This window comes from Haemaphysalis longicornis, unplaced genomic scaffold (genome assembly GCF_048455015.1).
Source record: "Haemaphysalis longicornis isolate Haplotype H1 unplaced genomic scaffold, Haemaphysalis longicornis Haplotype H1 scaffold_5, whole genome shotgun sequence".
NCBI lineage: Eukaryota > Metazoa > Arthropoda > Arachnida > Ixodida > Ixodidae > Haemaphysalis > Haemaphysalis longicornis.
The window spans coordinates 6,913,549-6,936,270 of NW_027526385.1; the positions used below are offsets into that span (position 1 = coordinate 6,913,549).

A 22,722-nucleotide genomic window follows, 5' to 3' on the forward strand; every position below is an offset into this window, starting at 1 on the left:
AAATTTTTCAATACGCTAAGGTTCACCGACATTCGCAAATTTACTTTTGCTTTTATATGCAAGCCGCCATCAAGTGCTGTGCAGGGCATCTCGCCGGAAAAAACTGTTCTTGATTACTCCTCCGCACAAAGTTGAAGCGTTTATTGTCCCATTATTGTGTCAGTGCGCATAAAACTTCCATCAAGGGAATGGAAATTAGGCCACACAGGGATATAAAACGAAATACTTTACGTCGTTGCTCCAGAGCCGTCAAGCAGGTGCTGGACGATATCAATTTGCAAAAAAAAAAAAACAAGAATGATGTTCCACCGGAGTGCAAAGGGGTCATGTTTCACTCGTTTCCACAATCGAAAAAAATACTCATAATTCATAAATCAAAATCTCCAATTCGTTTCAGGGCGTCTTAAAACGCTGCCGGCTATACTGTGTTATTGGTACCATAAGTGATCAATCCTCGAGGTTCTTTTATTCACCTTCTCTCGATCTCATCTAATACCTATGATTGAGTGGCATAAAAGCGCAAATACCATTGCGCTATCCTATGCTCAGTTCGTGTGTGAGGTAGAACAGATACGTAATTCGGTAGAAAATCACCGAAGAAACGTGCCGCTCTTAAGTCAGCGCTTAGTGCAACATTGCTTCCTGGGCTGATGCCTCACGGCTCGAGCGGTTCTATTTCACAAGACACCGTCCCACCGGTACCGCATCACGTCCTTTCGAGGCTAGGGAAATATAGATAACGAGATCGGTATTTCGTTTTACAGGCACATATTTGTCTTCCGGTATCCTTTCACGAATAAGGTAAAGACTGTCTCGTCACAGGAGAACGATGTGTTTTAGTCGGTGATATCTCGCGCACTGCATTATGCTACTTTTGAGACCCATCTGTATTTTAGCAAACACAACAAGAAAGTCGTGGTCACAGCCGCTGGCAACCAAAATCGGATTTGTCGCCGATCAAATCGAATCAATCTTGGTTTCCAGATTAGATTAAGAGCGCTGGGATGGAGTGTGCGTAAGGGGAACACAAAACGCTGCGGCAATTTCGGACACCGTGAAAGAAAGGTGATGAGAGGCATAGAAACCCACAAATACGATTTTCCGCTCCTTATTATTTCAATATAGCGTATTCTCTCTCTCTCCTCAAGCAGCGCCCCAACTACCGCCCATTCCCGAATTCAAAACACGTGATAATAAAGGAACGGGGATACGCCGAGAGCAGCACGAACCTAAATCTCCGCACGTTGCCGCGGCTGGACAGCTGTGATTGCGAATGGGCGAATTCTCTGGTGTAACCGCGGATAAACAAAGCGGGTTCCTAAAAGTCCTTAATGTCTATTCACGTTTCTGTCTCTGCAGTTGCATTGTACGGGCAGCCACTGTGGGAGGTGCCGCGGATACCCTGTTCGCGTTAACGGCTCACTGCCATCTTTACCGCGCACCACCGTAGGTGGTGGTGGGCAAATTGTTAAGGCACCGCACTCCCCAGTGGCACTCCGCAGCAATCTCTTTCCTCTTGTTCTCTCTCTCTTTCTCTCTCTCTCTCTGTTACTCTGTTTCTCAGCTAGTAATTTTCCTGGGAGTCGTCATGCTGTTAGAGCCCATCCGCTACGTTTTTGTGTTCGGGCGACGTGAAACAGATGACGGGAGTAATTTAGGAGGTGAGAAGTAGATAAGAAGCGGTCATTTGTTTTCGTGCGGCTGTGGTGTGTGACAGTTTTCTTGCGAGTCATACGAAAAAAAAACTCTAAAGAACTAAAGGGAGCGGAAGAATGTGGGTAGGCTAGGCGTGAGACCGCAACAATTTGGCCCCACTTATGCACCCACGCTACTTTGTGAAAGGGCCATGAATTGGAAATGCGACCGCCAGCGCCGTTACTGGCGCCTGTAACAGGCGAGCCACTCTGCCCTCGCAACGGACAGGCTGTCTGTCAAAGAAAGCAGCTGTGGTTTCGGCAGCCGGCGCACGCGAAGGTACCTGCACGGGAGCTCAGTTTTTACAACAGCTGTGAAGCACAGGTTGCACGCGTGTATAGAAGTTACGAAGAGCTTGTTTTTCTTGTGATTATTTCTTTGTTTCCAATATTAAAATACGTAAGAACGGTCCTTCTCTGTGGTAGGGGTGTGATCCTCTAGTACGGTAATGAAACTGCAGAGCCTACGAGGATGGCATCACGCCAAAGTAACCTTAGACGTATTGGGTTTCGCTCTTTGGTCCTCTTCTAGTCATTATCGCAGTTTACCGAGGGTACCAGGTGAATTTATTGCGATTCTATTTAGCCACAGAAACCAAAACATCTTATGCAGATATGTATAGAGCCACCATGTGCGCGCATGTTCAGAAATACCTCGGTAAAAGGAGATGATTACATTTAAAACTAGCCGTGCAGCCACAGGAGATGATCGTGCTTATAGTGGTGATGTGCCCCCTCGCTGGTTTACTCGAGGCAGTATTTATGAACGCCCAACTTGCTCTTGGGCTGTATGGTTGCTGCTAAATGGTAAGAAGCAATGCCCAAGGTGACTGCATTAGTATGCTTAGTGTTACCACGGGCATCCTGGAAAAAGGCAATTAAGGGTACACGTATTTGTTCAAAGGGACCAAGGATAAAATCAGTATGATTTTACACCAACAATGAGGCGTTAAGGAGGCTGAATAAGAAGCACAAGTTGCAGCTGATAGTTGACTGTGTATTATTATTTAGTACATACTGCCGGCCCCACTTGGGATCAAGCACAAGGGGCAATACACAGTATAGGCCATGAACGAATAAAGAGCACATTAATGTAGCTGCAAATTGTGTAGAACAGATAATGTCAAAAAACAAAACAAGGCATGAAAACAATCCAATTTAGATACGAAGCAAATGATAATCAGTTAAACATAGCGATAATATTCTTGAGCCATAGGACAAGTCAGTTTTAAAAATTCTTTCTAGGGCCAATATAAGCCGTCTTATATCAAAATATGTGGTCATAAGACCTGTCATTCATGAATTTTTTTTCGTACTCTGAAAATTGTCGGTCTACGCTCGGTCTTTGGCCGGAGACGCTCTGCTGGATCCTAGCTATAGAGAGCTTTGGTGTGAAATATGACAGAAGGTGTTAAGGCCAAGAAATTTGGAAAAACATATTCCTGCAATGCATTCCTCTTAAAAGGTGAAGCCTGCTTTACGGATATCGGTGTAAGCTCGGTTTTTGTAAGCTGGCTTTCCCACATTCTCTTTTGCACAATAAAGCATGGCCATCTTCGGGGTAGCATGGTTGCAACTACGTTTCTAGTCCCCTCCACCATCATCACCACTCTCCTGAGTTATGTGTACTCCTCGCCACGCATGACGTCTCGCTCTCCCCTAAAATTCATGCTTCGCGCTCCTCTGCGGCTACCTGGGAGGAGCTCTAGAACCTGCGGCTTGACACGCGTAGGCGCGCTGTGACGTCCCGGTCTCTGCCCACCAAAAATGTGTCACTTTAATTCCCGTACAAGTCACCCACTTTCCTTATAATTCAACACAGCAAATCCGAAATATATCTAAACACCAACATCGACCCACAATCCCCCCACACCACCATCTTACCTCATAGGTTCTCGTACACACTCGTGAGTGCACTGATTTTTACACAAACTCTCGAAGCAGTACGATGACGAGTGAGCACAAACCTGCACGTTAAAAGTGAGTACGATGACGAGGGAGCACAGATGTAAGTACAGCACGCCGGAGTGCAGAACTTGTGAATACTGCATTTTTGGGCACATGCACTCATGAGTATATGCACTTTTGAGTAGTACTCATGAGTACCGTACTCGCGAGTGCATGTTGTCCACGCCTGACGCTCCACGACGGCGGGTGATTTATTTGAGGATGTAGCCTGCGCTGTTTGTATATGTAACCTGCCATCATTGTCCTCCGAATAATTTGTGTGTTGAGGATGTGTGGAGGTAAATGTTACAATTGTTCAACCCATGATGTCTAAAAATGCTTGATGCGCTTTCTACTCTGATATTACACGTGTTTATTTTATTTATTTAAGAAATACTGCAGGCCATAAGCCCAAGCAGGAGGGGTACATACATCGCACACACACACAAACAACAACAAAAGCATCCCGTGTACATACTGAAAAATACACGAGATGAGCCAAGACATCGATAGTATCAGTAATTCAATGATGACAAAACAAGAGGAACAACAATGGGTCGGAACAGTGAATAAATGCAACAAAGCGGTCAGCAAAACAATGCGCAGAAAGGCGACTATGACGATTAAAGCATGACAGGTATCCATTTTAAACATTGGGAGTGTGCAGTGAAAAGCCTCGTTGAAAGGTTGGGTCATTTAAATTGTCTCAACCTTTATTATCAACGCATTGCTAAGCGTAGTAACTGCACAAGCTGTAGTGGTGACACTCGTGCTACATAGTTGTGTCAACATACCCAGATTGGCGCATGAATGCAAGTGGTTGAATGTTAGTACAAATTAGTGGAAACACTTTTCAATATGAGTAAAACTCAGTACAGACTAAATATGGGTATTTAGTTACGTATTTATGTATTTATTTACCTATTTATGTTTATTATTTATTTATTTAAGGGACCCTATTTGCCCAAGTGAGCATTTTATAGAAAGGGGGGGATTATTTGAAAGCCATTGAAACATACAATACACACAAAATACAGCGGTAAACATTGTATCCAAGAACCAATATTGAGAATCGGCTAAGAAATGTGATATTTTACGAGCTATGCTCCAGACTGCAGTGAAAAGAAAACAAATTGACGAAATAAATGAATGAACGAAACCTCGGGCATGAGTAGGTAAGTCTAAATCGGCTAAGAGAAAATTTTCCCTGCAATCCCAGGCAATATTTTACAAGAGGAACAGAAGAAAAAAAAACAGCCTAAAAAAGCCAATGATGATAAAAGTAAGTTACAGAGCATTTCGCATCGTTAAAAATGCGAGGACCGCCGTTTCAGAGCAGGGCTCTGTTTGTTCTAGTAGGTAAGTAGGTAAAGAATTCCATTCGTGGACAGCTAATACAAAGGGTGAGCTTTCATTTTTTTTATTTGGGGGAAAATTGAGCTAATTTGTCCGCCTCCTCGGTTCCTCAGAAGAGTTGAAGTTGGCGCAGGTTGGTGCGTAACTTTACTTTAGAGTAGAGGGCATCGCAGTGAACGTCACGAAACGAAGACGATACAAACACAAGCGCTTGTGCTTGCCTCGTCTTCGCTTCGTCCCCTTCATTGCGCTGCCCTGTACTTTAAAAGTGGTCGGTGCGTACGGACATATAGGGTGCCGGAAGAATAAATTTGCCAGCAAACGGCCTTGGGTGAGGGTACCGTGTGTGGAAAGAAGGTAATCTTGAAAACCGCCGTGGTAGTGTAAGAGGGGGGAGATTACGTCGGTCCTTCAAGGCAGTTACGTTCTGGCATCTTGAGTACGACGACAGAATGAAGCGCGCGGCTTTGTTTCGTAAGGATCCAAGAATGCTGGTCAGATGCACTTGATGTTGATGCAAGGTTATATGCGCATAGTATAGTGAAGAACGGTTAAAAATAGTATACGCCTCAAGCCGTGTCTCTGAATTGGCTACGTGAAGGTGACGCTTCAGCAGGACAAGCTTTTTAAAAACCTTTGATGTGATTTGGGTTGGGCTGAGATGAGTTAGTGCGAATTAGCCGAGCCCTCGTGAAGACTTGGGGGATGGAGAGGGTCGTACGATTACACATGAGTTGGGGATGAGTACAGTGCGAGCGATTTTGTGCAGATACCAGCTTTTTGAGCTTGAATTCGTGCGAGTACCGATGAAAGAAAAAAATTGTGGTTGTGTTTGAGTGATGTATTTTTGTTTTGTCTACCTATGTCTTTTTTTATACTTCCCTATTCACAGGGTGCAAAAGTTCTGAATTCTTGCTTGGCTGGCTACATGCGGCATATGGCAGTTTCAAAATGTATGTTTATGTAGCCGCAAGTTTGCACGCGCCGCACAGGCAACGGCTGATAATGAGGAACAGGAATACAATGCTGCCCGAACCATCTATAACAGCAAGCAGACAATTACTCTGAGCGCTACAGCTTTTTTATCGCGAGTCGAAACCTCAAAAAGCGGTCAAGAAGACACACGCATGCCGAGTGGTATTGTTTCAGAGTCTTTCTCATTCATATACCTGTGCTGTCACACTTAGACATGTTAGCGTACATTTTAAAGGAAATCTCACAAAACCATATTTAGGCGATGATTTAGGCTACCATTATTACATGCACAATTCTGTGATAGGGCATGGCGTTACAGCTATCTTAGGCTTTGCTGCTGCAAGCGAGCACGTCGAAATAGAAGAAAAGACGGCTTCACAGCTTCATGTTGGGCGAAAGAAATTACCACGCAACTAGACAACGGACTCCAGTTAAAACACCGCTTAATCAAGATTTATCATTTATTTCTCGTGACGCAGCGGTCTCTGCAGGTGTGCTAAGTCACCACGGACCGAGACGCTACAAAACGCGCGGGGTCCTGTGAATAGCAAAATGCGCTTCGATAGTCCACAAATACGAAGGATGAATGTAACCAAAGCTGGATGCGCCCAGGCCGCCTCGGTATAAACGGTCTATAAAGAGCCCAATAATCGAAACTTTTTCTCTTTCGTGTGACTTGAAAAGGCCGTATCTCGTATAAACATGTTTGTTACTTCCTGGCAAATGCGCAAACCAGCCTGGGATGGATGGCTACGCAGACAAGTTGTATTATTTTCTTTTATGTTTCGGGATTTGGCGAAACGGGAAAGGGTCGTTTGCATTTTCGGAATATGCACCGATTTTGTGTGACTAAGCGTGGCCCATTCAGCCACAGTCTCATCACCCGATTTCGATGCAATGCTGCGGTGGTCCATCGAAAACAACCCGGAATGACATGTTCTTTCTGTGCTTCCGATACACCCTACCACTGGCTTAAAAACGGTAGAAAAAGGAAGCAAACATGCTTTTCCAGCCGGCTTGAGTTTTTTGCGCATTCCATATCAAATCACTGCTGTATACCATTCTTATCTCCAATGTCTTAAGCAAGTGGTGGGTTTCAGAGACATGGGCGAATTCTCACAGCTTGGGGACAGATTGTAAAGGTTCACGTTGAACAAACCATAAAGCGAGCGTACGGGGGTAAAACAGCAAAACAGAAAAAGCGTGTTGCCCGCCTAACTTCTGCGGTGCCACTTTAGAGCCGTACACAGACAGGTTCGGGGAGAATTCGAAGGTGGTTGAAGTTGGTATGGAGGTTTTGTTTGGGTGAAATTCTTCTCTGATATCCTTTCACTCAGACGACCTGAATGTTTCGCGTCAAGCTCCTTCGCGTGCACATAATGGCGTCAGAGTCGCCACCATCCGTGGACCCCGCCTACATAAAGGGCTCTTTCGAGTCTTTCAACAAGTGGGCATGGGTGCCTCTTTTGTCTTCAGCAGATGGTACTTCCCGCAGGTGCTTAACGATTGCCCCTGTTACAGGCCCCACGAGATGGGTTTTTTCACGTCCGCCTGCCCTCCCCATGCGTCTCTGCTTCGTTGCGGTAGCGCGCACGGTGGAAGCCACTCCAAACGATCAGAACCCAAGAGGCCTTGCGGAACTACTGTATCGTGCCTTGAAAAGAATATTCCATCACCACGGAGGCTACTGTTTTTATTCTTTCTGCAGTATCTGTGAACTTAAACGGTGGCCCGTTTCAACACAAATGACGGTTTTTCCAACCATTGAGCCAATTGTTTCGCCTCACAGTGTGAATAGCCAGGACGTACTTTGCGGCCTACCATGCCCCGATTCAAGCATACTTTGTTCTTTGAGGATAGGAACAATCGCTGCTAGGGTGCTACATGGGTCCTGCGCAGAAAGCCATTTGAAATTGCAGCTTATATTTTGTTTATCCAGGCCTAATCACACGCTGTGCGGGGCGCTGGAAGAGTACACAAATAGCCCTGACTCATTTTGCTCCAACTTGATGATACCTTGCCGTTCATGTGTACTTTTCTTGGGCTGTTCAGCGTCCTTGCAAGGGTACAAAGCACCGCAGTGTTCATGTATAGGTATCCTTAAAATACTAGCACAGTCATCATGTGAACCAGATCCCGCAGCAATGGACCCATCTGGTTTTTTCTTGTTGCTGCTGCCGTTCGATAGAACACTATGTTTTAGTAGGAGAATAGTGCTGTATATGAGTCTGTGGACTTAGATATGCCCATATTTGGTCAATCGATACAAAGTTTAACTGCCCATAGCGTGGTGTAATAAAATATTTTTTGAGTATTACCTAGACCAAAACTGAGGAAATTTATGCTAAAGCTACACCAGCCTCCCAGGCAAACATTCGTTTTTAAGTTTTATGTCACCTTAGGCCATTTCCCACTACACTCTCCTAAATGCCCGTTTCCCTGCCAAAAGAAATCGATGCCACCCACAACACGAAAAGGAGGAAATGTTATGAATGAGGCGTCCCTGCGCGCTCCGTGCGAGCAGTTTTCTCCTTTCGATCATGTCGCTCTCGTGCTTCTATCGCAATCTCCGTTAATCTTTTTATCACCGCGGAACTTGGTTTTGTTCCCAGCTACAGGGAGATCGAAATGCGAACCCTCATACTACTTTATCTGGTGGTTGGCCACTCACGAGACTAAAAAGTATACACACTGCAGACAGCACACGTCAACATCGCGTTGTAGGAGCACCGTTTACTGTCTTTAGTGTCCAGAATCCCCTTTTATAGGTCGTTGCTAAAATAGGTGGTTGTGAAGCCGCAACGGGGTAATATCTCTATTAGATCAAATTTCATGTTCTCTCCTCTGTACCCACGCTCTTTTCTCTCGTTAATGAGAGTCGTCCTGCTCAAATAAAGTACTTCTCCCCTTCTTTCTCTGAATGTCATGGTGGTGCAATATATTTCACGCTGGCTGATAAATTGTCCCCTCGAAACCACTTTTAGCCATGCATAAGAGCGGTAAAAAAGGGGACGCGTCTAGGGAGGCCTCTGCGATCATCTGGCGACTAGAAAACGAAACTGGCGTAGGTCCACACCAAGGAGGTTAAAAAAAATTTAACCTCCTTGGTCCACACCAAGTTACCACTAGGGAACTGGCAGGTTCCTGGCATGGTTGGTAGAATCTGCGCGTCATGGGTTAGGGATAACGGCTGCTGAAAGCGACCTTAACCAGGGGCTGGTGTAGTATGACAGAGAACTGTCCTCACAGGTGTCACGTGGGCTCTAGCCGGGTTGCTCCTATCGGCTTTCTTTCACAATTCTAAGTGACAAAGAAACGCGCATTCGAATCCCGGCTCATTGAATGTCCGGCCCACTGATTTCTCCTTGGGTTGCAACCTCGGACTCTTTATAATAAATTACGAAAATTGCGCTAAATGGACAAACAGAGGAAAGAAGACCGGCAATGCGCAACTCACTTGCGCATTGTCTGTCTTCTTTCCTCTGTTTGTCCATTTAGCGCAATTTTCGTAATTCATAATGCACCAACTAGCCCAACAGCACATTTTACTGAAGTCTCTTGCTAATGATAGACGATCCTTCATAAAGCGGGTGTGTCTTTACGAGAGATGGCGCCGGCGTGTAAGGTCGGTATCTTTAGTTTAACGACAACTTTATATATAGCTCCTGCTTCACGCGGGAAAGCATACCTGAAGTTATTTTGTCTAACAAAAAAGCTTTGCCTCCTCAAAAGAACTTCCCAAAGTCGGATCGGGACACTGGCACGTTGTGCGGCCCGCGGCAAGTTTGAAATTTCTACCACTGAAAAACAAGTACGGAAGCTATCGCCTAACTATTTTATGTGAAGACTGAATTTTCTCAAGTGATTTAACGCATTTGGGTTTGGGGGGCCAAGCAAATTCCCAATTTGGAAATATTTCGAAAATTGGCCAAATGTGGGCCTTTTTCCCCTTCATCTAAAAAAGCTGGGTGGTTCAAATGTATTTAGTGTTATTCTGCTATTCTGGTTCAGTGTCTGTGCCAATTTTAGTGTATGTGATCATGCGGTTCAGTTTCAAAAAACAACTCTACGACAGCTAGGTAATGCATTTTGGTATATTTTAAAGCAAATTAAAGCAACGGCCATAGTCAATTCCTTTAAAATTTGCACCAAATAAATCCGAGGTTGCTCTGTTTCGTCTAGGTTAAAAAGGTATTGTACTATTTTTGTTGTTTTGCAGCCACAAAGCTCCAAATCTTTGTCAGCAGCATTGCGGTGACATTAACAAGTTTGTTTGTACGAAGCTTATGAGCGAAGTATGGGGACAGAAATGGCAGTTACAAAGAGAAAATCATTAAAGAAATGTCGCTGTGAGCATGCTTTCTCGAAATCAGGCGTGAATAAAGTACACAGCATTTGAAGAAGTTGTGGAAAGGCACCCGAAGTGGATGGTTCAAGCTAGCGCACTCGCTCTTCTGTGGGCATCGCTTCATGCACACTCGGTGTTTCTGTGTGCTGGTTTTGTAGGCGCACAAGCATATACAGAGATGCTGAGATGACATCCGGACCTATCTGGAGCGACCAGGGAGCATGGGCTTTGCCCTAGCTGAAGCCCACTCTGAGTCAGCATCTGAGAAGCGTCCTGGCGGAAATAAATAAGTACTGATGGGCGGCGGCTAAAGTTCCTGCCTAGTATCATAAGGAAATGATCTCATGCTTCAAAGCAAAACTAAAAGATATCAAACAAAACATATAATCATGACCTTAGCCGCCGGGAGCGATAACAGGAGGCGGCTTGAAAAAAACTGCCACAGCTAGGAACAGTTTCTGCGTGATCATTGCCTTCGACGATACACGCACATCGACGAGCCCCACGAGGCTCAACAGCTCAAGAGTAGTGATGAGTGCGTGCTTTGTCCTGATTATTTAAGAGGGCATCAGATAAAAATTGTCTCAAGAAGGAACTTCCATCTTGTGAAATATCTGGACACAGGGACAAAAGGTCCCGTTTAGCCGACTAATCAGCATGCACATCATGGACTGTGTTGATGGTCGCTAGACGCCTGCTGCTTTGAGACTATCAGCATCTAGACGTCTTTGGTGGCCGCTAATCCGCTATTGGCCATTTGGATCAGCCTCCCTGCCCTCCTGCTTCATGCTCAAACGAACGCCAGTGAAGACGTACATACGGCCTCGTCTGAGCTAAATGCACTGCAGTAGGATATGGTATCGCCGAGATCCTCGGGAATCAGTTCACGTGGGCTCAAGTTTTGATTGAACAGGAAATTGAATACGGGTCCTATTCCTGAAGTTTGAAGAGTTCACGCGCCAGAAAACTGAATCAGAAAACTGAAATGCAAATATATCTAACAAAAGGCTAACCTGTAGTCTACTTTATCAGCCATCTCTGCATCACTACATGGCTCCCTGTGGTTTCATCCGAAATATTACTGCCATTATTTGAAGCCTAAGGATCTTAGAAAGTCCAGGTCTCGAATTTCGTGCTTCAGACGCGACCAGTTGAAAATTATATACACTCCCAAACGTGGGCTCTGAAGCCGGAGTTTCAACGTGAGATTTAGGTGAAATGTACACTCTACTTGTGCACTTTCAACAAAGCAGGCTCACCGCAACGTTTCTTAATAATTTCTCTCTTTTTAACGGTCATTTTTCGCCCTACATAGCAGCCATAAGCTTTTTACAAACTGTTTGAGTATGTCACACAAATACTGCTAACAACTCCATATTTGGCGCTTTGCAGCTAAAAAAAACAACAAAAATAGGGCAGCATGTTTTTTGATGTAGGTGATTGACAGGAAATTTGGCTTTAATTTCTGAAAGTTTGAAAAAAAGGTTAAGAAGGACTTTTTACTTGGCTTTAAAAATATACCAGAATGCATTACATGGCAGCAGTAAATAGCTTTTTTTTAAATGGAATTGTCCTGACCACATAAACTAAAAGTGCCACGAAGATTCAACAAGAAACGAGAATAATGCTAAAAAATTTGAACTAACTTGTATGTTTAGATGCAGAGTAAGAAGACCCCACAATTAGGCAATTTTTCAAACATTTTTGAAATCGGAAATTTTTAATAGAAAGAAATCAATCTTTTAGACTATTTTTCAAACATTTTTGAATTCGGAAATTTTTATTAGAAAGAAATCACTCTCCAGAACGAAAACACGAATACGTTAAGCCGTTTGAGGGTATTCGAAGCCTTGCCATAAAAAGAAATAGGGCAATAGCTGCAGTATTTCTTGTTTTACAGTAGCAGAAGTCTCAAATTTTCCATCAGCCGCTCAATCCGCCCGTGGCCCGAGCAGATTTCGGGAATTTCTTCGAGGACGGGAAATATTTTTCCCCGAAATAGCTTCATATATGTTTCCCCTGTTGCCAAAGAACTATATATAAATTTTCGCCAAAAGTGAAGATGTCGACCAAACACGCCTGTACCATCTGTATTAAAAACACCTGGGAGCAGCCTTGCAACATTGCTGGTACGCTACGAACCTGATCGGCCTACAGCGACTCTGAAAACGCACGCGATAACATTATCCGCTCATATTTCCGAGTCACAACATCATCCTTCAGGCCTCCGGGAACTCCGCATGCGAGACAGAGGGCGAGATAGAGAGGGGGTGGGACAGCGCGCATCGGCACCCATCGATCTTGTCGTATTGAGGATCGCTGACAACCGAGACCGGTTTTCAATTACATGTTCGGATGTGACCACCGCGTGGCCCGCGTCAGACGCAGAGGGCGCACCGCGCCCAAAATCGCGATGGCATCCTCAGTAAGAGCTCTTGGCGCCGTCGCAGACAAAACGGTTTTGAAAGATACCTCACGTGGCGAAGAACCCCGACTACGAGACTCGGAGCTGAGGAGCAGTTAGCATTCCGCGAGGCGCAGTTCCCGAACATGGGGGTGAAATGGTCAAATTGCCGTTCCCATCTTCTGCGTGTATATAATTGCCCTGTCAAAACCGATGACCAATATAGGCTCATGAGAGAGAGGCTTACTTACCCTATGGTTTCTCCCCAAGGATAATTTCGGTGGCAGCCTCATCTTCCAGGCGATTATGGCAGTGTTTGGGTGCTTCAGAAATGCAGTGTACAAGTTAACGCAAACAGCGCAAGTTGTGCGTGCTGTATTTTAACCTGTTGCTTATAGTTTTTTTTCGTTCAACAGAAATATTACTTTTCAGAATTCAAGCTGCAGAGTAAGGAGTAATGGCCCAAATTACTGTAATATTACGGGTAATTGAAAAATGGAAATAAAAAGAGAAAAAATGGCTGCCATCCCGCCCTGCGAAAGTGGAGGTCCGGCGTAGCTGTTGTAAGCCACTACACATGCGGAGGTGGGAGGGTACGAAATGTTCCTCGTTGTCTTGGCGGGCTTGTCGCCTGCGCTCGCCTTCTCTGGCTGCAAGTGCTGGGTCCTGAAACATGCGGAACTCGTCTTCTGTGGCAACTGCTGGGTCCTACCTAGCCTGATGCACGCGCTAGCCTTCGAATGACGTCTACCTTTCTCCGCCTTCGAAATCAGCTGCAAACCCAATGTTTACCAAAACACGTGGGGGTTTCCATTGTTCCCCGGCGCCTTTTCAACCATCATGCATTTTCATGGTCATTTTGGTGCTTTTATCTTTACACCAATACTGAGCTGTATGCTGCAGGCGTCATCAGCATGACGCATGGACTCGGCGTCTTGGCCGAAAATTGCTGGGTCCTGCATGGGCTTCCTTGTTTACGACATGAAATTTTCCGACCAATAAGAGGCTAACAGCTTCGCTAAAACGCGCGTGAATGGAGATTCGGACGCACGTTAAGTATCAACAGGCTGCCAAAATTAATCCGAAGCCCTTCACTACAGTGCTCCCGGTAGCATGTGTCACTTCGGCGTGCTAATTGAACACCACAATCGATCAATCAGTTGGCTAAAACATGAGATGGTGGGTAACGATGGTTCCACGTAACATCGATCACTTGGAACAAAATAGGGCAGAACTTGCAAAAATTGAGTGTTTGTGACATTTGAGCTCGTGGTGTAGGTGTTGACAACATCTATGACAAAAATAAAATGCGTTCAGAGCATAACATCAAACTAAACTGAAGAGCATTTAAATGATTTCACAGTTATGGCCTATTAGTGAAACAGCCACACCTCACTGCTCTGAGAAAGTAATTGTGTAATGTACCAAACATTTAAAGTAAATTCCTAGCTGCTATTTCTGGTGCTCATGTTTTTTGCGTGCTAAAAGAAACTTCATGTTCTGATGTAATACATATAGTTGAGGTGTGAGGGTATTCGCTTTCACCCGCAGCGCCATCTTAATTTGCAATAACTAGAATATCCTTTATTACTCTCGTCATCTAAGTGAGCATTTACACGCAAAAAAAAATCCTCCGACACTTTACTATCACCGAAACTTTCCATTTATCAGCAGCCTTTAATTAGCAACTTCTTATGGGTTGAGGAAGAAATCTGTAAAGAGTCACGCAATCTGATTTATTAATCATGAAAATACAGCTTCGGGCTTTCACATTATCGACCACGCCAGAAGGGGACCTAAGCACCGTAAATAAGAGTTCTTGTCACGCGGATAATCCGCGCAGTGGCTGCAGTAGTAAACGATGCCACCAATAACATAATACCCTCAAAATGTATGGTCCTTACAAAAGCTTACCTGAGGAAAAGAAAGGGGGCTTGCCCTAATCGTAGCGGAGCGGAGCGATTTAACAGGTGCAAACAATCTCAGAGACGCTGCACGAAGTCATGAAGACGTCCTTTCTAAGATTATCGAGGATATTGCCTTGGCGTGTTCAACCACCATCTGTACCACACTACCTGCCACCCAGTCGGTAGCATAACCGAAGCACCGTATAACAAGCGCCGGCCTGGTCATTTAGCTATTTTTCTCTCTCTTCCTGCGCATGAATATGCAGTCGGTTTCCTTGCAGGCTGATGCAGTGGAAGACTCCGCATCTGCAAAGCTACATCCGGGCACACTGAATTCTAGTTCATTGTCACATCGATCACAAAAAAAAGCAATGCCCACTAACTTTATAAAGCCCGGCACAATTCGGCGTGGCCTGTGTCACAAAGAACTTTTTTCTTTTGTAGACAACGAGCGGCGCAATTATATTTGAAAATAAAACTTAGAGCGGCTTTTCATGAAGACAAGATAAATTCGTATAAGATTCGTCCTCTTTATAACGCCATGCTCTCCGAGCAAACCAGTGTTTTGAATCTCGAAATATCGCATGAGGACGACTCCATGTTTGTTATTTTGTAATTTTTACAGCTCCTTCGACCATAGGTTTTAGGTTACGAATGCCCTAATATACAAGCCTTTTTGTTTTCCTCTGCTCGAACATCCGAACTCATGCATTCCCGACAAACGATTATTTATAATGTAGATGCAATGATTGTCTCTCGCGACAAAGGAACCCGCAAACCGTCTCTGACTTGCTTTTTCTTTGCCCATGGTTCATTCCAAGTGGATAATCACGTAAAAAGTGGAATCATATGAAATGCTTCGGCGGAGCAAAAACTCAACTAGTGCTCGATGTATAAATTAAAATGCAATGAAGCTCACACTTAAACATAACACCTGAAGGTAACAAAGCTGTGCGCAACATTCACGAGCATCATGACGGTTAAAGTCCATGATTGCAGCCTATTTACTTCTTCGCTACTGCAACGACCTTCACTCCATCATTGTTGCTGTAAGCGTGAGCTTCCTTCATTTTTTTTTTCTTTTTTTTGAAATGATAATCACTTTGCTGGGGCGTAAGCTATGGCGTATTCTTTTCGTTCTGAGCAAGTATTCCCACGAAGGCTCTTTATTGAAAAAGCAGAAAGTTTTGCCGGCGTTTGCGATCGCCTACATGATTCTCTGCTAGGGGTCGGGGATGTAGGGAGAATAGGCCCTAGAGAGAGGTGGGCAGAAAAAAAAAAACGAAAGCAAACAAAAAACACTGGCGTGGTTTGGCGGGTTTGGCAGACTATTTTTTAGATTGTGTGTGCTTGGCTTGACAAACGAGCTCCGGGACTCTGGGCGGTCGCCGCGAGGCACGCACACACAAACGCTCGGCATTTTCTTGGTTTTTTTTTTCTCATCTGCCGGGCGGTTGCCGGAATCTTGGCGAATCTTCCTAAGTGGGTATGCCTGCCTTGACAAATGTGCGCCGGGGATGCTGCGCGGTCATCGCGAGGGCCGCGCTCACGCACGCGCACTTGATATTTTCTTGTGATATTTCACTACGCACAGCAAAAATTACATTCTGTTATACAGCTTCGCTGTAAAATTCACCCTTCCCTGCACTCTAAGCGGGGTAACCCTTAATAGAGGTATACATTTTCGAATTTTTGTAACCTATAATTTATAAGGTACAAATGTAACCTATATCTTCGTAACCCTTATATACGTATACACGTAAGGGTTACTCAGTTATGGGTTACTTTGCCGCTTTCAGCATGTATATCTATATATAAGTTACATCTACCGCCGTCCAAGGCCACACACCTGGAAGGTGTCATGTTGCGCGCCAGGCGCGCTTTCGCCGGCGCAGCTGTGGCGACGCCCCGAAGGCGCCTTTCCTGCTTGGTAAACAAATATCGCGTTAGTGGAAGACGATATGTGCGACCATGATGTCCATTGCGCAGTCTAAACTTTTGCGTCGGGTGGTGTCTTTTATTCGTCCCTTGAATAAACTGCCGGCCACACGGCTGGGGCTAAAAGAGAAGTTACTTTTATAATTCCTGAAATTGCGGTGCTAAAAAGCTTGAAAATGTTCTCTTAATATATATGCATTGCATTACCTGTTCAATAATCGTTACCCAGGTTGTCACCCCAAAATCTTAGTGAGTATTGGCAACGCTTAAGTCTTATAAACAGGCATAACTAAATTTGATATTTGCATCAGCTTTGTGCCGTTTAAGAAACCAGTATCATACATGCATGATAGGTCTTTTGGTAAATTGCGGGCATGAATTTTAGCGTTAGTTAAACAACATTAGGCTTTAGTGAAACCAAGCTTTAGTGGAAACATGCACTTGATAGCATACTTCAAAAGGACGCCAAAGTTATGATAACATAGCCTTAAGCCAAAAATTCTTGTCTGACAACTCAGGCCATGATTATCAAAAGAGAATTGCAGTACATGCACACATATTTGCGCATTTAACAGGAGCTCATTTCCAGAAGTTTGGCATCAGTAGTTTTGAACATTCACATTTATTATTATGAAACTCCTGTGGGCTATTTATTAAAAAGCAAAGTTGCGAACCACCCCAATGTAATTATCGTTCCTTAATGAGTATTAGACGAGTGCGGATTCCTGGGCGAACTGGTGTTTCCTATATTGCTTTAGACTTTCAGGTAAAACTCGGTTTATTCATATATCCTTATTAAACCTGTTTAATAAATGTTGCGTGAACAGCTTCACAAACATGGCCAAATATACAGATTCTTTACCTCAATATTTGCACGGATGTATGCAAAGTATTTCGAATTGTTTGGTACTGCAATTGAACCATTTCAGACGAATTCGAGTTTGAGCTACATTTATAAAATGGTTCTCAGAGGTGCACTTTCCCAGTACAGCGTTATTGTCATGGTTCCCCACCGAAAAAACGCAGAATGTGGGAAAGTAGAAAGAACATTTATTACAAATTCACTGTTTCATACAAAGCAGTGTTTATGGCTATGTTCCCTACATTCTCTGTTTCACTCATAGTCTAATATTACACTTGGAATTCACTTGTCTTTACGAATCCGTCTTTACACTTCCCCCTTAGGTTCCTCTTTACAGTTCCACCTGAGTTGTGCTTCCCACGCCAAGTTATCGTTTTTTATTCAGCACTAACAAGTTTCTAGGCCAATTGCAATCTGTCTTTTGGACAAACTTTAAATTGGATCTATAATTTCCTGCATGAAAAAAGGCGCTTGGAAAAATTCAGAGATAAGCTTCGCAATTTACGTAGTACACAAGCAGGCACAAAATCAGGGCACGCTGAAGATTTCCCGAGGCCATCTGAATAACTTGTTCCCTGCTGCCGCAGATGGAGGTATATATGTGAGGGGCCGTCACTTGGATTTCCCCACCTTGAAGAGCCATCTACAGAAAATTTCAGAAAAAGAACAAAATCCAGTGCAACCATAAGCCCCTCACACCAAACCACAGGCATGTGAAGTACGAAAAATATATTGCACGAAAATGAAGACGTAGTCCAGAGAATGAAATGAAAGGCCACACCAAAGAAGGAGTGATTTATGGCCTTTCAAATAATTTCACATCATTTCAGTTCTCGTTACACAGAGTAATTTGGCCGCATTGTTCAGAACAACGCGAAGCCACTATAGTCATGCCAGCCAACCTTCCCGAATTTTAATCGCGCCGTATTCCTGTTTATCTGGCGAAATGTTTTGGCATGCTTACACAGAACAGGCAGAAACTTTGGGCTACGAGATAAACTGACATACATTTGCAAAAGAGAAAGCAAAAACATTTCCGCGCCTTCATGTGGAATCACTAGTACACGCAACAGGGCGAACGTCGCACTAAACCCAGGAAACGTCCTTTCACGATGCTGACGCCGTCTGCGTCACATTTTTGGCTGTACTTAAACATCTCCCCCCCCCCCCCCCCTTGTACTGGCAGTTTCGTTTTGAACGAGGATCCTACGTGGAAGCCGAAACGTTTTTCATTTCAGTAAAGTGTTCTTCTACCGGTGGTTTCTTCCTCGGCTATTCGTAAAAAGGAATCGCCAACTTACATTTTTTCTTCGTCCAAATGTGTTGTGGGAGAGGATACATCTAGAACTTGCACCGATCTTCAAGTGGCATTCCCGGGAGGTCTGTACCTGTAATGACTCAAAGGGTTATTTGGGCTAAAATGTAATAGGCTTTAGAGCTGGGCAGTTGGTATACATTCATAATGAAAGAACACCTCAAACTTGACAAGACGAAGAAAAGAGCACAGCACAAGCCCTCACTAACAACTGAAGCTTTCTTAAAGAGCTCTTTTGGAAAAAGAGTTCTTCTTGTTGGCTCTGCAAAACCACGCATCTTCTAGAATAGGTAGAGTTGCTGAAAAACTACAAAGCTCCATGCTGAGGAAATAGTTATGTGAATTCATATAACGTTAATGTAGTAACGAACTGATAGAAAGAGTCACTAAACATGAGGCAAAATAAGATACGAAATATAACACCATAACACTTGAAGTAAGGCCTCGCATTTTTACAAGTGATTCATACTTTTGTCTGTGCAGGCCTGGGTGCCATCTTTAGAAAGAATATTTGAATGAATGTGTTTTAGTTATTGCATTTTCATACCGTTGTTTCCACGGAAATCAGACTTCATTTCAACTTGTGTCATACGCAGGGGAGTCCTGGTTGTCAGCTCAAGGAACACTGCCTGAAAGAAAAACAGTAGTGCTGATAAGTCATAGCATAGTTATCCATATGCAACCACACTTTTCGAACAGCCAGTAACCGATGAGGGTGCAGCACCCATTTTTACACCTGCACCTGTCTCTATGTAATTCGTCACAATTTCTGTATCATCAAAAAACAACAACAATCAAGCAGCCTGCATGCTGGCTCATACATACCACCATTCTGTAAAGTCGCTTTACTGCACTACACTAGTATCACGCGAGACAACCATTTGCCCTGCAATACCACGCGAATAAATAAACGACTGATTTGTGTGAATGAGAATAATAAACCCACTTAACATGGTGAAAATGCCCCGCTACCTCAAAATGACTAACATCAAATTTACCCACTCAAGGAAAAGAATGACAAAAATGAAGAGTGTTGTACATATGAAAACTTTTTATTGTGCGGTAGGGCAAACTTTCACAAAAAAAGAGGCTTGTGCTGGACAAAAGTGAGTCCAGAAATTCTGGCAGCATTTAGTGGACTACTTTTCTGCAGCACACACCTTGTGTTTATCCGGATATATTATTACAAGACCAATAAACGAGACACCATTGCGAATATATGCAGCGAGAAAAATGAATATTTCCCGACGGCTGAAACAAAATGATAATTCCCAGAGAAAAGCGCGATAATATAAGACTTCATTGGGAAAAAATTCAAATATTCAAGCAGAGCTACCTGACAATTACATGGGCCAATAACCCGTCAAGTGCGCCCGATGCAGCCAACAGCGTAAACAAAACGCTCAACACATGACGAAGGCGCGCAGAGCAGAAAGCAGGTCACGAGCGCCGTTATCTGTTATAATTTACGGGCTTTCCCGATCGTCCGCTCTAGTCTGACGCAACGAACGCAAGCCCGCGATTTCATTCACTTGCCGTCGCGGGCAACAGAAAACGTCCAGCGAAGCAACCAGTCGGGTAACGAAAATCCCTCTCGAATGCTGCAATTTCAAATTGAAAGGCCCCAGCGAAAACATACATCCAATGAAAACACGGAAACCGTTACGGGAATATACTCACCGAGTTCGCTTTCACTGGCGCCGGGGCATTGGTCCAACATGCGAACTTGATGCTGGTCGTAGAAGAACGGGCCGTGTAGCGCTGCCAGTCACAAATGGGCTCGCCGCAGCCTCCGCGACTCACGCCGACAAATAAGTCTTGTAACAGCAATCCTCGCTTCATCGTAGGGGTATCACAGCGGTTAAAAGGCTCGAGTGGCGCGAAAACGCGGCCACCGGGCCTGCGGCCGCCGCCATTTCTCTATATCCCGTCATGCAACGGAGAAATCAACGGCCGCCTGGAGAGAAGGCGCGACGAGCACACAGGGCGTTTTATAGGTTACAACGTAAAGGTTACATTTCGGATTTTGTTGATGTAACCTATAAATCATTAATGTAACCTATAAACCGCTTTTAACTTCACGCTTGTAACCCTTAGAATGGACTGGGATAAAGAAAACATCAAAATGGATCCATTGTAACCTTTATTTTAAGGTTACTTCCGTTTAGAAGTTACATTATGGGTTACAAGGATTAGAGTGTGCCGACGCCTCGCAATGATAAGCAAGGTCCCATTGCTGGGACGTGTGTAGAGCAGCACTTCGAACAAGTAGCACTGCATGCCTTAAATATGCCACCTATAATCAATTTAGTTGGATATAATGACATAATAGTAGTTGCGAGACAATGAATTCCCAAGGCAGTACTCCTGAGCTCAAAATCGACCGAAGAACCACCGGTGCAAATAAAAAATCAGGCGGCTGCAAGGTAGAAAGGACGGATTCGTTCCGTGGGCGGGCGGCCCACCTCACCATGCCTGCGCACGCATGCGCAGTCGAGTCCCGCTAAACGCCGCCACAAGCGTAGAGTAAGCTAGCCGCTATGCTAAAACTCTCTATCTTCTATGGAGACATTAGCACGGAACAGAGACAGGAGAGAAACGTCAGCGTTGCGAGGCAAGGGAGTCCGAAATGTCATCGTCTTTCGAAGCCATTCGTAGGGGACAATGCAGAGCCGCGAGGACCATTTTTTTTTTCAAATATTTGATGTTTGTTTGTTTTTTCGTTCCACGACACCTCAGAAATAGTGCATCACACGATATTGGAGGAGGCACCGGTGATATTGGAGTGATGATATTGGAGGAGAGGCATGCTTACGAGGAGGCGCCGGTGGTAAACATAGTCTGACACAAACGGAAGACCAATGTTTAGAGATAACACCAATGGCAGCACCATCTCCGTGTTCCTGTGGAGGAATTTTAGGCTCTAGAAATATTATGTGCAGTGGGCCACCTGGGAAGGCAAACAACACCGCATTGCTGAAGAAGCCAAAGCGATGCAGCGCAAACTGCTCAAGACGTAAGGCAAGAGAAATGAGCACTGAAGCATAAATATGAGAACATTTTAACACGAAAGTGCTTTATGCCCGGGTACACCAAGATCCTAAAGACGTCGTATGCGTCACGGAAAAGTGACATCGCCATAAAAAGTGCCACTAACGCCGCGGCGCCCGTATTCGAACCCATGAACTCTCTCGCCTCTCGCCACAACGGGAGGTAGGTGGCGCTCTGTCCACTGTGTAATGAACAGAGACGTGAGCAGCTCTATCAACGCACAGTATGTCCTTCCCTATGACTCATTCAGATGGTGCTGCTGTCTAGGAGAGGCGAAGCGAAGTAGCGCATCATGACGCTAAAGAACGTCGACAGTTGGCGCCTCGATGCCAGCGCCTTCGTGTAGAGGGGCGCGCGTGAATTGAGGCAGGTGCTTCCCCCGTTTGCTTGCGTGTTGCTAGCCCGTTATTACCAATACCTGTTGGCACAGGACATGTCTGATCACGGGCTGCACAGTTCTCCGGAACTCGAAGTTCTCAGGTTTCGTTGGAAAAGAAGCCTCTGCCAAAGTCGCTTGTGCGAAGTTTCGCTGACTTCGTTTTGTTGTGGGGCCCCCCCACTAGATAGGAACCTACACCGGGTAGATCTAAAAACCTCACCCTTGTGCCACTTTCACCATGAAATTGAATCGGATGAAAATTTCTTCATTTTTTGTCGCCGATTCTCTCATCATCGAAGAAGGCTGCTGGAGGCTCCCCTGCGGCGTGTTGGAATGGCACTAACTTTGCCAGTGCTTTTGTCTTTTGGGGGCACGAAGCTAGGCCACTGCCGTGGGGATGTTTGGCACGCCATCCATTCCTTCATTTCAGAGACGGCTCGTCTGCCTTGGTAAAACGATTCCGATCAGGCTCTCTCGTTCCTCTTTCTTTTTTCTATTTCTCTCTTTAATCTACGTACTAAATTCTCTCTTCGACTGTACTATTTT

The 22,722-nt window shown here is 44.6% G+C and overlaps 1 long non-coding RNA gene across 1 annotated transcript; it reads right to left on the reverse strand.

The window, feature by feature from the left end:
• Nucleotides 1-17,739: 17,739 nt before the first annotated feature.
• LOC144139033 (uncharacterized) lies at nt 17,740-20,646 on the reverse strand. The gene is made up of 4 exons (XR_013316023.1): nt 20,427-20,646; nt 19,294-19,375; nt 18,733-18,819; nt 17,740-18,074 (listed from the first exon to the last, which is right to left on the reverse strand). It is a non-coding gene; the product is annotated as an uncharacterized LOC144139033 (long non-coding RNA).
• Between the last annotated feature and the right edge of the window lie 2,076 nt (nt 20,647-22,722).